Raw genomic sequence first — 12,076 nt, 5'->3', positions numbered from 1 at the left:
ATGCATTCAAACATACACATGCAGACAAACACACAAACACAGACATAGACCTCTGCACATCATTATCACTCTCCTCCTCCTCTCTCATAATTTTTAATGGGAAAAAACTTTTTTCAATATACTAGATAAGTCTGAAATTTAAATCATTTGGGAGAGGATTTTAATAAATTCATGGTCATGGCAGTAGCAAAGATGAAATAAAACGATTTATTTAAAAATTCAGTCTTCAAATGAAGTCAGTCGATTTGTTAACAGATGGTTGTAGAATAGGATTGCACCCACAGTTTCAACAGGATGGATAAGGGTCTGAATGTGAATTTTACAGAAGAAAGTGAGCCTGAGGGAACTGAGGCATACAGAGTCTTATTTGATAGCATTTTCAGAGAGTAACATTTTTATCATATTTGTGGTCATAATTATGTTTAACATTTCAGAAGAGAAAAAAATGTACAATGCATCTGCACTTTTTGTGTTTTGCTTTGTTTTTACCACTTCTCATACTCACACCAATGTCCTACATAATGCTTTCTCTATATTGCCTCTATTCTCAATATTTTTATTTTATTCTCAATATGAATATTCACTTGTATTATCTCTATATTTTACATAAATATATATTATGCTAAAAATAAAAATAAATTTGAAAATCTAATAATGGATGTCATGCCTAGGTTTCCAAGGGATTATTAAAAAGCAAAGCTAAGCACAATGTGCTTTTAGCATATATTTTTATATTTACCATATTTCTTGACTTGTCTGTTAGTCATCCTTTCCTGCTTTTTTTTTTTAAGACTGAAAGCACTGTGCGTGTGTGTGTGTGTGTAAGTAAAAAGCCTAGAAGAATTTAACAAATCAATATCTTAAACATGAATAATTATTGAAATGATTATTGAAATAACTTGAAGTTTTCATCTACAATGAGGTGTGGTGAGAATTACTATAAATTGGAAAAATATGGGCACCAAGACTATTATGTGCTTTCCTCTATCTCCTGACCTAGAAAAAAAAAAATCAACAGAGAAATGGCCTCAAACTAAACTACATTATCAGAGGAGAAAATTAGGGAAAAATCAATATAGCAAACTAAACCAAAATTAACACTTCCTGTAGCATTTTGATATGTTGCTAAGGGTTTTGTGTCTCATTCTGTTGGGGTCCACATGTTTCCTAAACAAAGGAATGAACACACAAGACAACACAAGACAAGACAAACATGGCGGCCGCCTCGAATGGCACACTCTGCTTTATTTTATACAGTCGTTTGTGGAATGTTGCCAAGTCACAAGACACATTGTTGTTTTTCTGACCCTTCCCTGACTTTCTGGATTTTCAAGATGTTTACACATAAACAAGCCCCCAACGCCCTGCTTCGTTTGCAAGAGCAAGACTTATCAGGAACGTCTCATTTGCGAGCACATAGTCCTCTACACATTCACATCCTATATCCCTACATGTCCACCATCTTTCTTTCTACCTCTTGGTATAAAACAACATAAGTAAGTTATTTTGGTATACAGAGTCTACTATTGACAACAGATTCAATGCATCTCACCTCTACAGGTGAATATAACAGGTAAATTATTTTGGCATAATTTCTCTAAGCCCTTTCCATGTTATATGTTAAAACCAGAGTAACTTTGGATTACTGTTAAAAGATATAAAATCTATGTGACAAAGGCATTGCCCTCTGAGAATAAAAGCAGATAATAACAAACATAAAATTAAACATTGGAGACAGAAGTAGCTTTTACCATTTACGATAAAAAAAGAAGTTACACATAGTAAAATCCTGAAACAGCAGTTAATATGTAAGTGTATAGGCAGACAAACATGATTCAATTCATAAAATAAATGCCTGGAATTTCTAGTCACATTCTTTCTGGTAGAAATGTGATCATCATTATCTCTATGTCAAAGAAAAATGACAATGATACTGATAGTGAACTTAACAGGTTTCAAGTAAATTAATTAATACTCTTTAAGAAATGGTTTTGGGATCTTCTAAGAGTGACTATTAAAGAAAACAATGTTGACATTGATACGTAGCTTGGGAAGAAAGACAAATTCTGAATCTACATTTTTATAAAGTATCCAGATGAAAGTGAACACTAAATAAAGTATTACCATTACATCAACAAGTCATAAAATACATAAAATATTATATTTGAACAGATCTAGATTAAATGAGTTATTTCACTTTTTAATCTACTATGATGGCACAATACTTAAATCAGTGGTTTCCAAAGTACAGTCTCTAGCCTACAATCATCAGTATCTTGTAGGCACTTGTTAGAAATACTGGTTCTTAGACCCACCCAGACCTAATGAATCAGAAACGGTAGGGTGGGGCCCAGCAATCTGTGTTTTAACAAGCCCTCCAGGTGATTCTGAGTCACCATAATTTGCACCATTTATTTAGATAAAACTACAAAGGAAGGTAAATTACTATTTTCAAATTGTAAAAGAGTACTACAAAACGTAGAAGCACATTACAGAAGAAACTAATTTTGTGTACATATTTTTCCAAGAGTTAAAATAAGGATAAAGAATAACTGTGTTAAATAATAAACTGGCTTAATTTCAGAGCATTTTACAATATGCATAAAGCACTTTTCCATACATTACTTATTTCATTGTCCTGGTAACACCTCCAGATTACTTGCCAAACATATCTTTATAAGCATATTCATTTCCTAGAGGTATTGAACTATACAAAATGCTGAATATCAGCAAAATAATTTACATGGATTAGCGATAAAATGACCCTACATGAAAGAAAAAAAAGTGACAAAACATGAAAAAATGCTTTAACAGGTATTGCTATATTTAAAGAAAATAAGGGTCTGGACATAACTGTTGCTTTTTTTCTCTCTTTTTTCTTTTTCTAATCTTCAATATTTCTAGTCACTGTTGCCTTTCTTCTTCACTTTTTTTTTTATTTTTTCTAGGTCTGCAATTACACTCAGAGACATCGGCCAGGGTATAATTTTTCAACAATGGGAAAAATTATTATAACCGTATTACTAATCTTACATGACCTACATCCTTCATAAGGAGAAATCTGAATGAAACTTTAATGCTTATGAATACTTTTAGCTCCATGGCCTATTTGTTATCCCTAGGAGGTGGGTATTTAATCTGTCAAACATTTGTATAACACCAAAAGCAGTATGACCTTTGACCTGGGTCACTAAAATTGCACCCCATTCCAGTGACTTTTTGATTTCACCCAGCAGGTCTCATACATTTGTACTGTGCCTTATGGAGCGTTCAAGCAGAGTATGATCTTTGACTTCTGACCACCTGTGTCCCATACTTTTTGTGCGAAAGAAATAAATGACAGGCTTGGAGATTAAGTCTAGCACTCCTTTTTTTTGTTCAGGTGTATTGCCAGCTGAGTTGAATGACCCATGGGTGCCTTAATTTATAATAATTTTTTTTTTTACTGTTATAACTTGTAGCAATGCATGTGTTACTGACAAATTATCTTAACATTCTGTGTCACAAATGGTTCTATTCTTTGGTAAGTAGCTATATCAATCCAATAGAAAAGTATAACACAGTGCATGCACACAAGCATATACATCCTTAATTACGGCATGTGTTTTCCATATTAATGTCATCGTCATTGTTTTTAAATCCAGGATCTGTGACATTTTGGAATGCTTTCCATGCGTGTACAAGTGGGTTGTTTTACCTATTACTATTCCAGACCTATCCTGAGAATCACATTTGGAGATTCCATCGTGAGCCACTCTCATTTTAGCAGTTCTGAAAATTTCTATGAGAACCAACAAAAAAAGAACCTCGCTAACAAAGCATAAAATCTAAATTTTCTCTTCATTTGTCAATCACTTTAATTCATTCATTCAAGAGATAATTATTGAACATCTACTATGTATCAAGAGTTACACCAAGCACTGTGGAAAATACAAACGGGAGTTTCTTTTTTCCAAGAACCTGATAAAGGAGTTAAGACAGATGCACAAATAACTATAGCATAGGAGCAGACTGCGTAAGTTTCAAACAAGAGATGCAAGCGATAGTTGGCTTGACTAAGAGACAGGAGGAAAGGCTTCATGGAAGAGGTGGCATTGATTCTAGGACTTGAATGATATAAAATATCAAGAAATATGTATAAAGGAAGAGAAAAAAATTTCAGTGGGAATGAACAGCACAGATTGTTAAAGGAGCGGGGGGAACTAGTCTTGTTTAGCAAAATAGTCCATACTGAATACATAAAAGACAGGAGAAGAAAAGAAGTGAGACAACTAGAAAAATACAGAGGGAGCTGGATTAAGGAGGATATTAAATGTCATGCTAAGGATTTTTAACTTTATAACAATAAGGAGTTAAGAGTCATCAGATTTTTAAATGAAGGAAATAAATTTTGATCAGAGATTTTAAAATAAGATTGTATCAGTAGACGATATCACCATTATTGGAGTCATGTGAGGCTGATTCCTATTTCCAAGTCGTAAACATATTAGTGATATGAAGAAGCATGTTTATCATTCTTCTTGTGTCTAAATTTCCTCACCTGAAAAAGTCAGGTTGCTTTTGTATCAGAGTTGCTTTGAGAATTTATTTAGGTAATATTAACATACGTAAAGCATCTGTAAACTAAAGAGCTTCTGCACAGCAAAAGAAACTACCATCAGAGTGAACAGGCAACCTACAGAATGGGAGAACATTTTTGCAATCTACTCATCTGACAAAGGGCTAATATCCAGAACCTACAAAGAACTCAAACAAATTTTCAAGAAAAAAACAAACAACCCCATCAAAAAGTGGGCAAAGGATATGAACAGACATTTCTCAAAAGAAGACATGCATACAGCCAACAGACACATGAAAAAATGCTCATCATCACTGGCCATCAGAGAAATGCAAATCAAAACCACGATGAGATACCATCTCACACCAGTTAGAATGGCGATCATTAAAAAGTCAGGAAACAACAGGTGCTGGAGAGGATGTGGAGAAATAGGAACACTTTTACACTGTTGGTGGTATTGTAAACTAGTTCAACCATTATGGAAAACAGTATGGCGATTCCTCAAGGATCTAGAACTAGAAGTACCATATGACCCAGCCATCCCATTACTGGGTATATACGCAAAGGATTATAAATCATGCTGCTATAAAGACACATGCACACGTATGTTTATTGCAGCACTATTCACAATAGCAAAGACTTGGAATCAACCCAAGTGTCCATCAGTGACAGACTGGATTAAGAAAATGTGGCACATATACACCATGGAATACTATGCAGCCATAAAAAAAGATGAGTTTGTGTTCTTTGTAGGGACATAGATGCAGCTGGAAACCATCATTCTCAGCAAACTATTGCAAGAACAGAAAACCAAACACCGCATGTTCTCACTCATAGGTGGGAACTGAACGATGAGATCACTTGGACTCGGGAAGGGGAACATCACACACCGGGGCCTATCATGGGGAGGGGGAAGTGGGGAGGGATTGCATTGGGAGTTATACCTGATGTAAATGACGAGTTGATGGGTGCTGATGAGTTGATGGGTGCAGCACACCAACATGGCACAAGTATACATATGTAACAAACCTGCATGTTATGCACATGTAACCTAGAACTTAAAGTATAATAAAAATAAAAATACAAATACAAATAAAAAGCATCTGGGCTATAATGGCTGAACAAAAATCTTGCATTTCTCTATTTTTCTCCAAGTGTTTAAAGGAATGGAGAATTGGAAACTGGAAGTAGGAAAATAAAAATGTAAATGTAAACCAGGGTGGCTTACATTACAGCATATTAAGATTTTATTTTAATAGCAGTTTCTATAAAATATAATAGGTCTTCAACATAGATGTGTACACATGTTTATGGCATATAGATACAGTAGAATAATACTTAGCTGATCTAATTTACACTACTTAATTTCAGTATCATGGATGAAAACATTTCAAGTTATAGGTCAAACTTCATATTTCAGTTCACACCTCAACCTTGTAGATAACATGCTCCAATATTTGGTTGCACAAGTCAAATGAGTCATTTCAGTATGAACTCAGCTTTAAGTCTCTTAATTTACATAAGACAGAAGCCTCTTGTACTTTAGCAGAATTCTAAACAGTATTTTCATCTTCTAAAAACCTATTCCTCCTCATATATACATAAAAATATGTAAAACAGTAGTTTATATAACTTTTACTTGTATATATGAAATAGTATAACCAGTAAAATTGTTAACAGAATATCACAACACAATTCTCAATTAAAATATGAATAGTTTGAAATGTGTACATAACTTTTTTTTGACTTCACAATTCAAGGAATGCATATAAAACTCAAAATGGGTCACTGTGGAAGACTAAGTGTCTCCTGTCAGGGTATTGGATTCAGCATTCCACTTGTGGCATCTCCCCCCCCCCCAAAAAAAATCCTCTTTATTAATAGCACTTGTTTTTCGAACATTAAGTCATTAATAAGCAAAGTGACTTTAGATTCTACCTATTTGCCTGTGCGTGAAGAGGCTACAAACTCTCAGTCAAAAGATGTCATCTGGAAGTTGTTATGGTAGAGACTAGAGGTGTTGGGAAAAAAACAAATGTAAATAAATACAATAATGAAATCCAAAACACTCATGAATATTTAGCTATGTTCTGGACATTGCCAAATCTGACTCCCGAATTTTGTCTTCTCAAATGTTCTCCAACCCCTAACCCTCTCCACAATGCCTGCATCTTCTCTTGTGAATGTCCCAGATTGTAAAATGAAGCTGATGAAGACCAAAGACTAGCAGACTGACTGAAATAGACAACGGAACAAGGGGTGATGAGGGCACCAAAGAGCTGAGGAACTCTGCAAACTGTTGATGCCCTTCCAGTCTGAAGAAAGATGACCTTGCCTGGAACCTCAAAGTAATGGCTCTCACATTCTATAAACAGATTCTTTACATGTGCCTATGAAATAGCATAACCAGTCAAATCAATTGTTAACAGAATATTATAATACATCTCCACCTCCCTCTCTATCCTTCATACATTTTTTTGCTTCTCCTTTTGTAATGGTTGATGGATGGAAATTGCTACAAGTGCCACTAAACTTGACTCAGCAGAACCTAGGCTAAGTTGGAACAAAATTTTATTTACAATCATGATATAGTCCTGATCTCTTAACTTACACACTGGCAATGATTTTCAATGTCACAGATACACAGATCAGTGTCCATGCATGTCCTCATGCTGCAGATCCTCAAGAATACTTGCTGAGTCTCTGCCTACCTTAAAAAAAGACTTATTTATTTATAGACATAGAGTTTTTAGTTTGGGGATTATTCCTATAAATGTGGCAATTCTTGTGCTCACATTCAGTGAAGATGGAATGAATTTGTTGCGTAAGAAAATAGTATATTGTGCTTATGTTTTTAACTATCAACCTACCCTTACAAATTTGCAACCACAGTTGTTTTACTTTAAGAAAACAAGTCATGCATTAACCTTCAGCAGGGAAAATTTATACAGAAGAAATTCTGCATCTAAATATGTTCTAGAAATATGGCAATCTAAATAATTATGTAAATATACCACCATATCTTACTGAAAATAGATGGAAAAAGGAAGATGGTGAATGGGTGAGTGGGTGGGAAAGGGGCATATTCAGTCTTTAATTTATTTCATTTTACATTTTCACCTCCTTACCTTTCCTACCTTTTCTTTCCTTCTTTCCCTTTTCTAATGACTGAGGAAGGGCAAATTGCTGCAAGTGTCACTACTTAAATTGGAGGAAACTAGACCAAGTTGGAACAAAATTTTCTTTACATCATGATACAGTCCTCATAACTTGGCACTGGCAATGATTTCTAGTGACACACACACACACACACACATATATATGTATATATATATACACATATATACAGGTATATATGTATATATAAATACATATATATATAAACACATATATACAGGTATATATGTATATATAAATACATATATATATAAACACACACACACACACACACACACACCAGTACCCTAAATAACACTGCAAAAATGGGAAGGTTTGTTTCGCTTTCACAGAAACAACAATTTTACTCCTTGTTTAAGGAATGAAAATTTCCAAATTTGAGAATCACTGGCTTAGTTAATTAATAAAGAAATCTTAAGTTAAAGCTGAGTCCAGTTCCCTGCTCAGTCACTTCCCAGCTGTGTGATTACAGCTTAAACTCCTTGAATCTCAGTTCCTTCAACTGTAAAGTAGCTAGGGTTGTAGTGAAAATTTCATGCATCAATGCAAAGTGCTTACCATGTGATTCTTAATAAATGGTACCTATTCTTATTAATACCTCCATACCATTTAACTGCAACCACTCACTGCCTTTGGTAAGAATATTGTTATGACACAAATAAAAGCTGGAAACAAATGAGTTTTTTTATAGACTCTAAGGATTAGCTTTAAAAATGATAAAAGCAAATGACGGTGACCTCCAATGTACTCATAAAGATTTTTAACTTGCCAAAATAAATTTTTATTAAATTTCATCGATATTGTCAATAGTTGTATCTAATAACATTTTTCAAAAGGGCAGAAAACAATAGAGAGGACCAACAACAGCATGGAAAGTAACCAAAGTGTATAAGAAAAATAAGGGGGCTGGATGCGGTGGCTCACACCTGTAATCCCAGAATTTTGGGAGGCTGAGGTGGGTGGATTGCTGGAAGTCAGGAGTTTGAGACCAGCCTGACCCACATGGCGAAACTCCATCTACACTGAAAATACAAAAATTAGCTGGATGTGGTGGTGCACACCTGTAGTCCCAGCTACTCAGGAAGCTGAGGCAGGAGAATTGCTTGAGCCCAGGAGTCAAAGGTTGCAGTGAACCAAGATCACCCACTGCTCTACAGCCTGGGTAACAAAGCAAGACTCCACCTCAAAAAAAAAAAAAAAAAAAGAAAGAAAGAAAGAAAAAAGAAAGAAAGAAAAGAAAACTAAGGAACCACAATAGGAAAGTGTGTGACTGTCTGAGAATTTCTGCTTGCTATGTCCTAACAAAGGATAGACCGAGAATCAACTAAAACAAGAAAAGAAAGATTAAAAATTAAAACAGATTACTGAAATCTTTAAATTCTCAAATATTAGATTGGACAGTATGAGATTGCTATGAGTTGCTTCTATGTGATTTAAATAATGAAGAATGCAATAATTATAAAAATGCTTTACTTAGAATATACACCAATTTTTACCACATTGAGAGAGAAAAATAAGTAAACTCTGTTAAATTATCCTGTATATAAAGAATAATTTAATAGGACAGTTTTTTCTGCTTCTACTATTTTTAGCTTACAAATAAGAAATAGAGAATTTTTAATATTTATTATTGATTATGGTGGGTATTATACTAACAGCTTATAAGTTTTACCTCATTTCATCATGACCCTTTTTTGGGACATGATAACCCAGTGAGTTGAGGGCTATTATTTCCCTATTCTACATGTAGGAAAATAGGATGAAGTATCTTAATAACTTAAGTATCTTAATCGAAGTCACTAGTTTATTTAGTGGAGCCATCTGAATATGAACCTGGACCATCAGGCTCCCGAGCCCAAACTATATTCTTTAAATATAGAAAGGGAGAAAAAAATTGAAGCAACTACTAAATATCATTTAAAAACACAAAGGATATGGTAAATTTGGTGTGATAATCTTGTATTTTTATTATCTCATTTATTTAACTTACAAACAAAAATGAAATTTTATTATTTAAAATGATTATTGACATGATTAAATTGACACCACAGTTGTTAAAGGTAAAAAATATATATATCACGAAAACATTAGTATAAAATTGTTAGGAGCATCAACCCTAACTTACAATGCAAATCTTTCCTAGTCCCACTTTTAAATATGCATAAAAGTAACAATATTTAGTCCACATAAAGGCAAGTAGTGTAACTCATTACTAAATATCAGAAATAATTCCATTTCTTAATAGCGAAAAAAGATAATTGTTTGTACAATAAAAAGTAATTTCCATTCACACTTTAAATTATGTTTTCTTTTATATATTTTTCAACCTACACTAAGCTCATCTCAAAATTCTTATTGTCATTGAAGATTTTATGAGAAGCCAGGAAGTCTATATAATGGGAAGGAAAGATGAATTTGATTCGCCTTTCTGATTGATTCTAATTTTTTATTTTAATATTAGCCAGTGAAATACCCCAATCCTAGAAAAATAACAACAATGTTTTCTATTTAAGGGAAAAGTCAGAGAAATTGAGGTTGGAAGGGCCCATGCAAGAAAATAGAGATAATTGCAATTTAGCATTACAAATTAATTTCCTTGGATTCTGATATAATACATCACTCTTGAGGTCTTAGTTTATGGTATAATATGGTACTTTAAAAAAAAAAAAAAAACACATATTTTACCTGTGTCAGAACTTTTAGAGCTGACAGTCATACCCTGCACTATTATAATTTCATTAAGCTGATAAGTGTCAACTTGTGAGGTCTTCTGGGGAATAATTCTAATATATACTTTCCACAGAGGATACCTTGTCATCAATAAGTGCTATGCTTCCAATAATTAATTATATCCAGCCTTATTTTGACATATTTTATAATTAGTCAGTGTATGTCTATATTTTATATTGATACCATTTATCATATATTTGGCTAAAATATTACTGCCATAATTATAAAATAGAATTTTTTAATTGCACATTTTTTGCTCGCTGAAGCAAAAACCAAAAATTTTTGCAAAATACGTTAAAAATATGTATTTCTGCATTAAGAGAAACATTTTAGCAATAATTTTTTACCATATTATTTGCAATAATAGTACATACCAAATACATTTCTATGCACTGTTTTCAATTATAAAGAAGTACTTAATGCTTCTGTTGCATAAAGCACAATTCTAGATAAGGTAGAGAGTACTTTAGAAAATGACACAGTCTGGTGTGGGAGATAGGGCATGATAAAAAGTAGTCATTGTCACACCAGAGGTAGGATAAATCACTAGGAAGAAAGAAATTAAATCCAGGTGGGCTCAGGAAAGGCTTCTGAGTGGAGATGGTGTTTAAACCAATCTTTGAAGGATGGAAGTTCTCTTTTGAGTCACATTCTTAGATACATTTATATTATATATCGATAAAACATTCCTCTAATCTGTATTAGTTAATATATTTGAGTTATTCTTTCAGCATCCCTCACTCTGCACAGTTTAGTCACTCAACATAGTTTCATTTTATGAAGTAAACTATACATTGGAATTTATTTTTTATAAAATACAGCTATACAATGTGCTTGTGTTTTAAGCTTAATTACAAGAGTCACACAGATTTCAAAAATTAAAAACTTTACTAAATTAAAAAGTTACTGTAAGCTAAAGACAATTTATTATTGAAGAAAAATGTTTTTGTATAAATTTAGTGTAGCCTAAGTGTACAGTGTTTTGAAAGTCTACAGTAGTGCACAGTAATGTCCTAGGTCTTCACCACTCGCCAGTCACTCACAGACTCACCCAGATAAACTGCCAGTCCTGCAAGCTCCATTTGTAGTTCAGTGCACATATACAGGTGTACCAGTTTTTAATCTATTATACCTATTTTTACTGTATCTTGTCTATGTTTAGTACCCAAATACTTGCCACTGTGTTACAATCACTTACAGGATTCAGCACAGTAACAGGTACCACAGGTTTCCAGTCTAGGAGTAACAGGCTATATATACCTTATAGCCTAGATGTGCGGTAGGCCATACCAACCAGGTTAGTGTAAGTACATTCTGTGATGTTCACACAACAACAAAATCGCCTGATGGTGCATTTCTCAGAACTTATTCCCTTGGTTAAACAACACTGTATATGCTTTTAAATGAGTAGTGAAGATCATAGCACTGTGCCTACTACCATAAAAGAGGTCCTCAATTATTAACTATCAAATTAATTTAAAAATTACATAATTGCATATTTGATTCGCTTCTTCTTGGAGCCATTTTATCCATACAGCTTGTCATCATGTGCCACATACATAAAAACAGTAAAGGACTTGGGCGAAGGCTCTGCCTTGTCTTCGACAGCTA

The 12,076-nt window shown here is 33.6% G+C and overlaps 1 long non-coding RNA gene across 1 annotated transcript in view; it reads right to left on the bottom strand.

Moving 5' to 3' along the window:
• Positions 1-12,076, bottom strand: part of LOC101019605 — a 187,832-nt gene that overhangs the window by 59,488 nt on the left and 116,268 nt on the right. The gene's annotated exons all lie outside the window — the stretch shown is intronic.

The sequence above is a fragment of the Papio anubis genome, chromosome 15 (assembly GCF_008728515.1).
Source record: "Papio anubis isolate 15944 chromosome 15, Panubis1.0, whole genome shotgun sequence".
Taxonomy (NCBI): domain Eukaryota; kingdom Metazoa; phylum Chordata; class Mammalia; order Primates; family Cercopithecidae; genus Papio; species Papio anubis.
Note: the sequence above shows the minus strand (reverse complement) of the source record. Positions and strands in the feature narration are given on the sequence as shown.